Here is a 14,747-nt window from a genome sequence, read left to right on the forward strand (position 1 = left end):
TGGAGAGAAATCGAATAAAATTCTCTTTGTCCCACCCTTATGCTTTAAGAGTGTCTTCTGCAGGTGGATTTAAAACTGTGAACTTAACTGTAGATGCAAAAGATATTCCATTGCCTAATAAAATTAATTTTCACAAACAAACTGGAGAACTTATTTACAGTGACCCAAGAAAAGCTTCATTGGAAGCAATAAAATTAGAGTCTTTATTGGGAAAGGTGAATATAAATCAATTTAAATTAGAAAAATCCAACTCACAAGCTGTATATACTCAGAATGAGGAGCCGAAGAAATTGATTATCAAGCTTGGAGTAAACCCTGAAGACAAGTCAGTTGTTCAAAATATTCTACAGGGAGCAGAGTCAGAGATTCAAGCATTAAGGAAAAAAATGATGTTTCCTACAGTTGACCATGTCATTACTCCAAAGGTAACTCAAGTTGAGAAAGAAAAGGAACTTATAACCCAGGATTTGTTGTAAAGAAATAAGGAGGTTGCCAATTTGAAAGAACTAAATGCAAGCCTTCAAAAAAAGATAAATACTCATGTGTGCATAATTGTGGTGCCACCAGACTTTGAAGACTTTACTGATAAGCTTTCCAAAGTCATGACTAAACTGTCAGAACTAGAGGTAAGTCCTCAAATGAGAATATATTTATTCATTTGGGTTGTTCATAGCTATTTACATGAGGGACTGACACTTGAGCTTGATCTCCTGATGACTCTTCATTTTCTCTTATTAATTATTTACACTATTTACAATTGTTCACTCAATCCCTATGATTAGGTGTCAACATTCCCCCCCCCTTAATCTAAAGGGATGTTGGTGAGTCCAAGCATCATTATGAATCTTTCAAGATTTTCTCATCCAAGCACCTTGGTGAAGATGTATGCAATCTGCTCATTAGTGGAACAATGGCGAAGATGGATTGTTTTAGCCTCAACATGATGTCGAACCAGATGATATTTTGTATTGATGTGCTTCGTTCGATCATGGAACTTTGGGTTCTTGGCCAAATTTATTATTGAGGTATTGTCAAACAGGAGTGGAGTCGAATGTACTTGTTTTACCTGCAAATATTCTAGAATTTTCTTGAGCCACACAATTTCTTTTGTTGCCTCAGTTGCTGTCACATATTCTACCTCTATTATGGAATCTACTGGAACTGATTATTTGTGTGATCTCTAGGAGACAGCTCCTGATCCAAGACTCATAGTATAACCATAAGTAGATACCCCAGTTTCTTTGTCTCCATCGAAGTCTGAATCAGAGTATCCAATCAAGTTGAAGTCGCCCACCTATGTATACTTGAGTCCAAAGTCTTGAGTTCCCTTCAAGTACTTTAGAACTCTTTTTGCAGTAGACCAATGTCCCTCATAAGGCTTTTGCATAAAATTGGAGAGGATTCCAACAACAAATGAAATGTCTTGTCTGGTAGTAGTCAGGTAGTTGTGACTTCCTAAAAGTTGTCTATACTTTGTTGCATCCTCAAATTATTTTCCTTCAATGGATGTGAGATTTAAGTTTTGCTCCATTGGAGTAGTTATAGGATTGCATTAAGCCATGCCAAACCTGTTCAACAGATCTACAATGTACTTCTTTTTAGAAAGGAATATGGACTTCGGATGTTGATTTACTTCAATGCCAAGATAATAATGAACGTAGCCTGAATCAGTCATTTCAAAACCTTTCCTCAATTCCTTCTTTATGGATGCAATGTATCTCTCCTTGTTCCTGTTCACCAAAATATCATCTACATATACCACAATATATACAACTGTTTTGCCAACTTTCTTAACAAACAAAGTTGCATCATCAAGATCATAATGTTTGAAATTGAGTTTCAGAAGATGCTCAATTAATTTTTCATACCAGGCTCACGGTGCTTGTTTGAGTCCATACAAGGATTTGACAAGTTTGCATACTTTATGTTCATGTCCTTTCACAAGAAATCCTTCAAGCTGGGACATAAAAACATTCTCTTTTAGATCTCCATTCAAGAAATCAATTTTTACATCCATTTTATGGACTTTCCAACCGTTTTGAGCTGTTAGGGCAAAAAGTGTCCGGATGGTAGCCCATTTTGCTGTGGGGGAAAAGTATCCTCATAATCAACCCCTTCCTTCTATGCAAATCCTTTTTCCACAAGCTTGGCTTTGTGTTTTTCAAGTGATCCATCAGATTTATACTTGTACTTGTAGACCCACTTGCAGCCAATTGGTTTGGTTTCCAATGGAGGATCAACCAACTTCCAAGTTCCATTATTTATCAAGGCATCATACTTCTTTTGCATCACTTCTTTCCATTCATCATGAGAAGCGGCTTCTTTGAAGGAAGTTGCTTCAAAATTTGTAGACAAATTCAATTCACAATCATAAGAAACATCCATATCAATAGGTGAATCAGCGTCATCTACATCACCTCCATTTTTTTGGGTGGAATTCCTTTTTCCTATCTTTCCAATCTGATCAGGATGAACACTTTCATGTGTCCTTGTTAGCCACTTTTGGGTACCTTTTTGAGATGTTCTAGGCTGCTTAGTTGATTGAGTTGGGACTGAATCAAGATTGAGTCTCCCAATTTTGTCAATCACATCAATCAAAGTATCATCAGTGGTTAGAGTTTCATGCGGGGTAGAGAGTGCTTCAGAATAAGATTCCACAAGTTGATCCAGTATAGGAATCCCCCCTTCAAGATGTGGAATCTGATTATCAAATTCTTGAAATGATTTTGCATTTGCGAATCTATCCAAGCAATCAAGTTGTCGCTCAACAACATTGTCAGCTTTGAAAGATTCAAGAAAGATTACATCTCTAGATATAACAAACTTTTTATTGAATTCATCATAGAGACGGTATGCTTTGGAGGTATTTGAATACCCCAATAAGATACACTTACGACTCCTTGCACTAAGTTTTTTTTATGTACCTTTAGTATCAAGGCATAACAAGTGGAACCAAAGACCCTGAGATGCTTTACCGAAGGAATGTGGCCATACAACATTTCATAAGGAGTCTTTTTTCATAAGGAGCATTAGATGGACATCTATTATTTACATATACAACACATAGAACTGCATCATCCCAAAACATCAATTTTACATTCTTGAAAAGCATCATGGAGCGTACCATATTTAAGATTGTCCTATACATTCTTTCAGCTACTCCGTTATGTTGGGGATTATAAGCCACAGTTGTTTGATGTTTGATCACATGTTGGCGAAGATAGTTATCAAATTCATTTGAAGCATATTATTTTCCATTATCAGTGCGAATAGAGCCAATATGAGATTTTGCATCATTTTCAACTTATGTATGAAAGTTCTTGAATGTTTGAGAAGCATCAGATTTGTTCTTCAATAAATAAACCTAACACATTTTGGTGTAGTAATCTATAAATGTCATCATATATTTATTTCCATTTGTAGAAGGAACAGGAATTGGACCACATAAATTTGAATGAATGATTTCAAGTTTTTTGTGTGCTTTGGAATGTGAATCATGAAAAGTCTGTTTTTTATGCTTTCCTAGAATGCAAGCATCACATTGATTAAGTTTCCTAGGAATTGTAGGCAAACTAGTAACACCATTTTTCTTCAACAAGCGGAGGCTATCATAGTTCAAGTGTCCAAATCTAGCATGCCATAATAAACTTGATGGAAATGTACCTTCATCATAATGAGAATTGTATGAGAAATTTTGTGCATGAGTAGAGGTACCTTGCAGCTTGAGAAGCCTTTCTTCTTCTATCCCTGTCATGACAAGGGAGTGATCTGATGCTTTTCTTACCTTAACCTTGCCATCAAACATATGAATGGAGTGTCCTTGTTGGTGGATGTGGACCAAGGAAAACAAGTTTCTCCTCAGTTGTGGGAGATATAAAACATCATGCAGAAGAAAGTCTGGAAGACTAGGCAATTTAAGACTGATTATGCCAAGCCCAGATGGCTTGAGTTTTGATTTGTCTGCAAAGTATATTGCTCCATCGTTAGCAAATTGTTCAAAAAAATATCTTCTAAAATTCATGGGGCAAGTTGCTCCTGAATCAAGCAACCAGTCATTTTTCCAAGAAGCAAGTGAAGCATTAAATAAGTCTTCATTTACTCCAATATTACAGTGTGTCACAACATAGTTAGAGGATTTAGGTGCTTTACCTTTCTCTTTGTCATTAGTTTTACCTTTGGGTTGGTTTCTTTCCTGCTCAATTCTATCCCAAGGCAACATGCATGTGGATGCATCATGTGATCCATCTCTATTGCAACATATGCAATGCAAATCTGACTTTTCAACTTCAGAGTGTTTACCCCCCCTGCCTTTGAAATTTATTCTTCATCTTCCTCTTTGACCTCCTCTTCCTCTAGAAGAATCTTGAGCAAGATTCTTCTCTCTATGTACAAGACATACAACCTCTTTAGAAGATTGAGGAGTTGTCTTCTTCCCAAAATCTTTCTCTCTTTCAACATTTTTTTCACAAGGGAGTCAAAGGTAATTTCTTTGAGGTTTCCATTTTCTTGCAATGACTCAAGATAATTTGAGTAAGTGGGATAAAGTGCCTTGACAAAAGTTATCAGAGGAATTTCCAATTCAACGTTAGTGACATTGATATCATGCATAGTAGATTTTACTTCTGATGCAAGAGCAAGAGGATCATAATTTTGTAATTGAAGACTGAACAATTTAATCACGAGTTGAACAAATTCAAGTGCAAAGTGTGAGTCATAGAGTTCCTTCAGTTTTTATAAGGCTTTGAAAGCATTTGAAAATGGAAAAATATGGCGACTCACCTCTTCATTTACTGAGGCTTCAATGAAGGCATAAGCCTTGTTGTTCTTATTTTCCCAAATGGAGAATTCCTTGTTTGAGGTAGGTTGTTCTGGTTCTTTGTCTTCGTCTCCCACACACACTCCTTTCCACAGCTCATTAAAAATGAGAGTGTGTTTGATTTTCCATGACCATTCTGGATAGTTCTCCTTGCTAGTGAGAACCACTCCCATAATAGATATCAATGAATGCATTTTAGAAAAGTTGTGTATTGTAAAAAAAATGTACGTATGCTGCCAATACACTTTAAGAAATTGCACTTATGGTTGTAAAAAACTACAATTATAATGTATATAACAGAGGTATATATGAGGGAGGGGTTATTTTGGTGGAGGGGTTATATGGGGAGGCGCAATGAGATATTAAAAAATTGTGATATCACAATTATATATCACATATTTCACTGTTAATGGGCCAGCGTAATGGGAGAGCAGAGGGGAAGTCTACGGATATCAGAACCATGATATATCAGAACCACGATTCCGCTGCACATAACCTGGGAGTGATATGGCCACACAACATATATAATAGGCAATGGCAGGGCTTTGCAATATGACAATGTGGAGGTATTATCAACGTATGTGGGAGCAGCGTATGTGGAACAACGTAAATGTAAAATGGGCAACCACAATCACAATAATTAAGGTGAGAGGTGTGTGTAACATATGTATGGCATATGGGTCGAGGAGCAGTTATAGGAGTATGGAGTATGGGAGGTGCTGGACAGCGTGGGAGAGACAGTATGGGAGCATATACTTTCATAAAAATGCATTCATAGAAATACAAAGCAGTGTATTAAATAGCGTGAGGGAGGTGTTATGAAAACAGTGTTGAAAACAATGACTTAGAGCCACAATGGCACCACAATAGTCGAGCCCTATCCCGCAGTGGCGTTCTCAGCTCGGCCTTTGATCCTTGTTTTGCAAGGTTTAGACTCAGCAGAGTTTTTATTTGGGAGTGTTGCTATCTGAATCAGAGGTGTCAATATCAGATGCTGGAATAGGCACCACAGTACACTCAGAGGTGTCAGTTCTACAATATCGGTAGAACATAGGCAAAATAGGTAGAATAGGCAGAAAAGGAGTTACAAGGGCAGGAATGCTAAAAATAGAGCTGGCTCTGATACCATGTCAGGCCTAGAGGTAACTCTTCAAATGAGAATCTGTTTCTTCATTTGGGTTGTTCATAGTTATATACATGAGGGAGTGACTCTTAAGTTTCATCTCCTGGTGACTCTTCATTTTCTGTTATTAATTATTTACACTATTTACAATTGTTCACCCAATCCCTATGCTTAGGTGTCAACAGAATCTGGATGATACAAAAGAGCATTTAAAGATCAAGGAGAGACAACTGAATATGGCTAAGGAAAGTGCATCACAACATTAGAAAAACTATCAAATATCCTGTGATGAAATCAAAGAGTTGAAAGAGAATTTAAAAGGTAATATGTCTCTCATACACGCAATAGATATTATTTGGAATGAAATTATCAAGTAGGTGAAGAAAATTTGGGATTATATGTTGGTCATGGCAAAGGAGAAAACCATTGTAAGAGACTTAGAAGTGATTATTACTTCTAACAAAGACAAATCCCAGTGGAGTGCCCAATTAGTTTAAAAAATGATTGATTTCCTTAATTCTAAGTCAACTCAGGAGTTGAGAGCTATTGAGATTGAATACAGAACAACCCATGTTCTGGAGATAAACAAAATGGTACAAAAGAATATCTACATAAAAAATATAGAGATAAAATTTGGGGAAATCAAGGAATCTATTTTGTCATTTAATGCAGAGTTTGATAAAAGAATCAGGGTAGGATTGCCCTCATGTTGGGATCAACAGGGTAATCTTCTCCCATGGGAGACATATGAGATCTTATTAGTTGAGGCAAAGAGCAAGATAAATTCCTCTCATGAAAAAACAACAATCCTGAAAGGCTCCACCATTGTTAACTATCTACAAAGGGATTTCTAGTTATTATGGTTGGTCAAAACCCTCTTCATAGAGAAGCCAACCTACAGTTGAATAACAAACTTCAATATGTCACATGTCAGGTTTATCAAATGCCCAAGCTATGATTTGTCAGTCTGGAAAAAGTGTTGGTCTTTAATGTCACCAAACAAAGCATATGAACCCGGAGCTTCTACAAGTGAGCTTGAATAGGGGTCCCAAGTAATTTGGTGAAAATTAGTCACATGTTCTTTCCATATATATATATATATTAAGAGATATTGTATTTTGTAATTTTTCAAAAAAAAATTAATCTTTTAAGTTTGAGTCCTCATAAGGACCGAGTAGTGTTTAAGGTAGTTTTCAAAAGTAGTTAAAGGAGTTCATGACTATTAACAATTTTTATAATTGTCATCTTTGTAATGTTCCTACAAAAGACATTGAGGAACAATTTTTTGGGGTTCTGAATTTTGAATTCAGAGAGAAAAATCCTATGTAATGTGTTTATCTTTTGTTGGAGATTTAATAAATATTCTTGGATGATTCCAAACTGTCTTTTGGATGTGATATGTGTTTCTTTCTATTGTAATTCATTAATTGTTTCCTCTTCTTTTGGAAAAGTGCAATGAAGCTACTGGTTATTTTCTATAATACATATTTACTTTGCTCATAGTACCTATAAATTTTAATCAAATAACCTTAAAACTACTCCCCATTTTTCCATACTTTCATTTTCTAAGTCTCTCATGTGTTCTGCTAAGGTTTATAATAAAATATTATGCAGCTACAACCTTTTGTTATGAACCTTCCACTATTTCTTTCTATCACCCTACTACAACTTTTACATCATTTTCATAGCCAATGAGGCCATCTTGAAATATATGTTTATCTCAAGAAGTTTCCTCTGCATTACTTGTACAACTTATCTATGAATAATCATAATGGGACAACAAACAATATTTGTTATCTTTTTGTACAAATGTCCTAGGCACTGACCTCTTCTCAGCTAGAGGTTATCTCTAGGGTTACAAAAACCCCAAAGAAACTAACCATGCATGTAGGAGAGATTGAGGAAGAAAGAAGAAGAACCATGATTTTTGGAAGAGTAAAATTTATATAAGAGATCATCTAAAAAATTGAAGCATAATCATCTACTTGGGGAGTAACAACTAAGAATAAAGGATTAGGTAAATCTGCTCAACAAAATTCAACATCCCCTGAATCTTCTATGTTTGGTGCACACATTAAGGAAGCCTAATTTTATGAACTTTCAAACTAAGAGACAAGCCTGAGAGTTTCTATCCATCTGTATCAAAAGGGAATAGATATCAATATTTAATAGAAGGGCAAGGGGATACGAATGAGAGAGATATAGAATCAAGTCTTGAAGAATGACCACTTGATCAATACATTCTAGGATTAGGCAGTGTGGTGAAACAGATTTATGAGCATTACGTTGCAGAGAGTGTTGTGTAGTCATTAGGACCACCAGGACAACCTAAAAATCTTGAACAAACTGAGCATTCCCATCATTAAGGAGGGATAAATCTCCTCCACTAGGAGGGTCACCTAGAACAACTACACAAAACCTTCAATCTTTTAGGAAAAACCAAATGGCAGGAAGCTCATATACTACTTTTGAGTTCCCTATTGCAAACCTCCATGGACATGCCCCAATGGAGAATATCCCTTTATCTGCACTCCCTACTTTTCAAGGTACAATTACAGAAGATCCAAATATATTTATTTTTGAGTTTGAAGTCCTCTACAAGAGTTATGTCTATACCACTAATGAACAAAAACTAAAACTATTCCCAGCCACATTAAAAGGGGCTATGCTCAAATGGTTTATGGGGTTTGTTGGATCATCTATCACCTCTTGGGATGGAATGAAGAAGATATTTTTATAAAATTATTAGGATTATTGTCGTTCTAGAGATCAAAAGGATGAGATATTCAGAGTCACTTAGAGACCAGATGAAAAATTGGAAGAGTATGTTGAGCACCTTTAGTATAATTTGCAGAGATCTCAACATAACAATATGGACAAGGAAACAATTAAAACAATTTTAATCAAAGGAATGCGGGATGACTTCCTTGATATGCTAAATATTTTGGGGAAAGGAGATATCTCCAAGTAACCCTATGATGATATTGTTCAACTCTGTCAAAGGGGTTCCAAAGGATCAATGAGAGGCATGCCTATGACACATGATGCTTCTACTAGGATTATGAAGTCAACTAATAGTGGAGCAACATGAGAATAAATTGGAAATTTGTTGGAGAATTTTAAAACTAATATTATGAGTATGTTTTCCTCTCAGCTCGATGTATTGCAAGAAAAGCATAAACAACTTGATGTAGAAAAAGATTTAGCCATATTCTGGTCTCGATGTAGGAAGAAACATGCCCTGAGGGAATGCCCACTTAATAACTACAATATATGTGAGAAGGATCACTCCACAGAATAGTTCTCCTCGTTACCTGGACTAAAATAATTCCATAAGGAAGTGGGGGAGGATATTGAAGATGCATATTTCATTGGCACTAAAAATCCTTGGCAATCTAGACATCATATATGCTACAAGAACCCTTCTCTTCTTTTAATTCTTGGTTTGGTATGTATGGTCCACAACAAATGTCCCAACAAATGAAATACCCCATAGGTCCATAACGACATCCTAATCCACATTTGGTTAAATAGCTTGCACCATGGCCTCAATGGCCTTCTCCTTCATGGCCCCAATGATGGCAAAGGACTACCCTTCCTAGCCAATTTTCCATTCATATCCCAATGTAACAACAATAGCTACAACTTCCCTCCAATGTGCCTATGAGCATACCTTCATTACATCCCCAGCTACATGTACAAACTAACCCTAATTCCAATAATAAAGTAATACAACAAGTTGAAACACAAATTCTCCCTACTTATTATATCTCACCTGTAGAATGCAATGGAATTCTATCACAATTAGGAAGAATGATAAACCCCACTCCTTCTCCTCTTATCATAGAAAATGAGGAAGAAAATTTATCAGGAGAAGAAAACTTAGTTCAAGGATCTCTAGAGAAGTAACAGACTATAACAATCAATGTTACCATTAGTACTGAAACATGTGACAATACCTATGAAGCTGTAACAATTGGTGATATTGCTAACACCATTGTAACAACCAACAATACCCCTAATGTCACTGTAACAACTGATGCTACCTTGAATATGAAACCTGTAACAACTGCTATGAATTTCACTTCTTTGCATCCCCTTTGTCTTGAAATATTAATAGAAGTTAAGAATACTCTTCAAACAAAGTTTGATTTCTTAAAGGAGTTGAAAAAGTTATATGTTTGGATTCCTTTACTTCAAGCAATCCATGATGTTCCTATTTATGCTAAAACTAGTAAGGAAGTATGTGTCAAAAAGCTAGGTAGGAAACCTCGGGACCCCCTTACTGTGCATGTAATTTGAAAGTTATCAGAGTTGATGTTAGGGGATAATACACTTGCTAAATTTGAAGATCCCAAGAACCCTACAATAGTTTTTCATATTGGTGGAATAACTCTTCCAAACATATTGATTGATTTAGGAGTAACATTTAACATAATAAATAGGGAAATTGTTGAACTACTTGGGCTTAGCAACTTGAGACCAACTCCCTCGGTTTTAGAATTAGTAGATAGGTCTAGGATCATACATGAAGGAATATTGGAGGATGTTATTATTTCAATAGACTGTTGGTAATAGCTAGTATATTTTATATAGTTACAACCTAAGACATGCCCAGGGGGACTTCCTCTGATCCTAGGCAAGCCATGGCTGGCCATTGTAGATGCCTTTATTGGATGTAGACCTGGGTGCATGACCATCTCTGATGGTAACACTACTAAGGATCTTGTGCTTTACCCTCTAGCAAATCCAAGTTCGGAATGTGAGAAACCTTTATAGCCCGAGTTCGAATTGCAAGAAGCTAATACACGTCCACTACTTATTATAGGAAAAGCCTTGCATTTTAAAAATGAGACTGATTATGATACTATTAACAACTTTATTAATGACCATTCTATTGTTAACTAAGAAAATCTCTATTGTTAAGTTATGTGATAAACTAATCCAATGAGGAAGAGACTCTTAATGATCTTGCTACAGAGGAAATACCTATGACCCTTAGCCTTAAGGGTGTTCCAATGGAGATAAAGCCTGGGAAGACTTTAAACATTAACCCTAATTTATTTCCTGAATAGAATAGATAGTAGTTCAGTTCATGAGGAAGAATAAAGAAGCATTTGTTCACGAGAAAGAATAAAGAAGCATTTGTGTGGGATTACAAGGACACAAATGGTATCCACCCCACTTTGTGTACACATGATATCTACTTAAAGCGAGGGTCTTATCTTGTATAGTAACCTCAACATAGAATGACTCCAACATTGAAAAATGTCATCAAGGAGGAACTTCAAAAGCTCTTTGATGCAAATTTCATCCATTCGATTTCTAATAGTCAATGGGTATCCCCACTTGTTATTTTACCTAAGAAAAATGGAAAGTGGAAAGTTTGTGTAAATTATAGGGAGCTTAACAAAGCCACTCAAAAGGAATATTTTCCATTACCCTTTAATGATGAAGTCCTAGATGGTAAAAACTTTTCTCTTTTATGGATGGATTGAGTGGCTATAATAAAATTCAATGCTCCCGGCCATCATGAGAAAACTACCTTCACTTTCCCTACCTCAATAATGAACCCTAATCTCAATAATTCAAATTGCTCCCTATCTCAATAATGAACCCTAATCTTGTCAAGGAAACAATCCGAAGGTTATCATGAAATCTAAGCAAACATATGTAATAAAATTCTTGTCACGTAGGATTTCATAAACGAATATCTATGCGTCTTTCATGTTGAGTTTCACGTGTCTTTTCCATTTCATTTTCAACAAAGAGGAAACAACGATCAAATAGAATATTGGCGTATACTGTGAAAACACTATGATATTCTGTTAGCAGGGATATCATGGCAGCGATCTTTGGACTTAACGATCAAATAGAATATTGGCGTATACTGTGAAAACACTATAGATATTCTGTTAGCAAGGATCTCATGGCAGCGATCTTTGGACTTAACGATCAAATAGAATATTGGCGTATACTGTGAAAACACTATAGATATTCTGTTAGCAAGGATCTCATGGCAGCGATCTTTGGCTGGCATATCAATATCAGCTCTGGCTGTTATGACGTGGAAAAGGCAATTTCTAGCATGGAAGTGAATTAAGTGGCGAACAATTTCTAAAATTAGGTCGTATGGGTTTGTCGATATGACTCATATGGCATAATTTATTAAGTGGCAAACAATGACTCATATGGCAGTAGGTTGGCATTTATTAAGTGGCAAACAATTTCTAAAATTAGGTCGTATGGGTTTGTCGATATGAGGATTATGCGTAGGTGTCGACATAATTTACATTGATCAAATTTCGCCTCGTTACAATGTGTCCCCACCCTTCCTGGGTTCATCCTTCCATGTTTTAGATTTTTTGATGGTAGATGGCACGTTTCAAATTATGTCATGGCTGGAGTTGGAATGTAGACTTTTAATTTACTCTTCCCTCTTGAAGCTAAGTTATAATATGTTAATACTGTGCGCCGTCACATCTTCAATTACACATTTCTCTAATTTCATAAATGATCATAAAAACCCATTTCCTTTGCTGTGTTATGAATGAAGAAACAATGAATCCAAAATGCTATTGTAATTTCTCATTCAAGCTCTTGGTGAATAGGTTTGACTCATCTATTATTTGTAATTCGTGTCATCGCATTTCCATATAAAATATCTAAAACTAACATAATACCCAAAAAAATCCAAATACCAAAAGTGAGGTGAAAGTTTCATAATGCAGGAATATTGTATTTTATTTACAATTTTCATATGTATATAATATTTATAATATACATGCTATTGTTTTGTAGTATATATATTACATATTGACAAGAATAGTGTTTTATTTAAATAGTATGATGTTAGGTATCTAATAAAACATAGTATATACAATAATACATTAATATTTATATTAAATTACTATATATATATATATATAAGTTTTTTTTCTTAATTATTTTGGATTAGGGAATGGCATGAAAAAATAAATTTAAGAAACCAGGGTGTAAAAACAAAATTAATCCAAGACCTCATACAAGAATAAGTTGGGAGAAAAGATCCATCAAGGCAAAGCGTCGAAATAGTAAAGGCACGCATAAGTGGGATATATCGAAATTTCACCTATGGAAAGAAACTTATCAAGCAAAATCAGTAAGATCATGAGTTTTATGGAATCAAATTGTTATGGAAGAGGTGAAGCTTCTCATAATACACCCAAAATCCAAAGAGTTCATGTGGAAACCACCTTAGACCAAGCAATGAAAACAATAAGACCAACGATCGAAACAAGCGTGAAGACATCATCAAACCTTGTAGAGCCGAAAGGCTAGAAAGATAGATAATGAGAATAAGAGATTCAATCACTGGCCAATCAAATGTTGGAAAGGGAAAAAATTTCCAAATCAATAGTGGGGCCCGTACATTTTGCTTGAAAATGTAGGGGTGTTATTGGCGAGTCAACACATTCCTATTGTTTGCTCTGTTAACAAAAGATACAAATTTTATATGGACTGACAAGTGTAACAATTCTTTTGAATAACTAAAAAGGTGTGTAAATGTAACTCCTATTTTACGAGGACCCAACTAGAGCCTATTGTTTTACATATCTACTAATGCTTCTAATACAACCATTGGAGATCTTCTTGGACAACACGAGGGAAATAAATCGTATGCCATCTACTACATCAACAAGAAATCGATCCCTACAGGGGTATATTAAATGGCGACAAAACAATAGTTTCTTGTTGTTATTCATGCTATTAATAAATTTAGACATTACATTACTGGTTACCAAACTTTTGTGCATACTGACTAATATGCTATCTAACTTTTAATGAATATGTCAGTTACTAATGCCAAGTTTACTAGGTGGTTTCTTTTACTCCAAAAATTTGATATCGCCATTATAGATAAACTTGGGAGGGATAATGTTGTTGCATATTTTCTTTCTATATTAACTAATGTTACTGATGATTTGTCTATTGAAGATTCTTTCCCAAATGAGTACCTTTTTGTAGTATCCACTCATTCACCTTGATATGCAGACATTGCTAATTACCTTGTTGTAGGAAAACTTCCCCATCACCTTTCTCCCAAGGAAAGGAGAAACATTGTTAAGCAAAGTGCCCAGTATTTTTGGTTGGATGGTTACCTCTTCCACACTAGTTTTGATCAACATATTAGGTGTGTAAGGGATGATGAGATTTATTATATCCTCAAGGCCTTTCATGATGGGCCTTGCGGAGGGCATTTTGTAGATAGGAGAACATGTCATAACGTGCTACATATCGGTTATTTTTGGCCTGTTGAGTTCTAAGATGCAAGGAGATATGTGCAACGGGGTGATAGTTGTTAGAGGATGGGTCAACCTACTAGATCAAATGAAATGTTGTTACAACCTCAATTGGTGATAGAAAAATTTGAGAGACAAGATTTACATCTTGTGGGACCTATCAATCCCCCATCTCAGCAGAAGACCTATATTTTGGTGTGCACAGACTATGCCATTAAGTGGGTAGAGGCTAGAGCACCTACTATGGAAACTGAACGTGTTGTTAAAAACTTTATATTTGAAGAATTTTTTTCTCGGTATGGAGTGCCAAAGGAAATAGTTATAGATGGAGGAGCACATTTTACTTCTCAGCTGATACAAGAGCTTGTCAACATTGAAAATGAAACAAGAAAGTCTCAATTTTTATTTTGCCTTAATCAAATTGAGGAAATTCGAAATTCCACATAGGTAAACAACTTGGAGGAGTTAACTAAGGTGACATGGCTCTTGTCACTCAGTTAAGAACACTCAATTCAAGTTAATGAGT

Source organism: Pinus tabuliformis, chromosome 5_1 (genome assembly GCF_031772625.1).
Source record: "Pinus tabuliformis cultivar Carrire ecotype Pingquan chromosome 5_1, CPIR1, whole genome shotgun sequence".
Lineage (NCBI taxonomy): Eukaryota > Viridiplantae > Streptophyta > Pinopsida > Pinales > Pinaceae > Pinus > Pinus tabuliformis.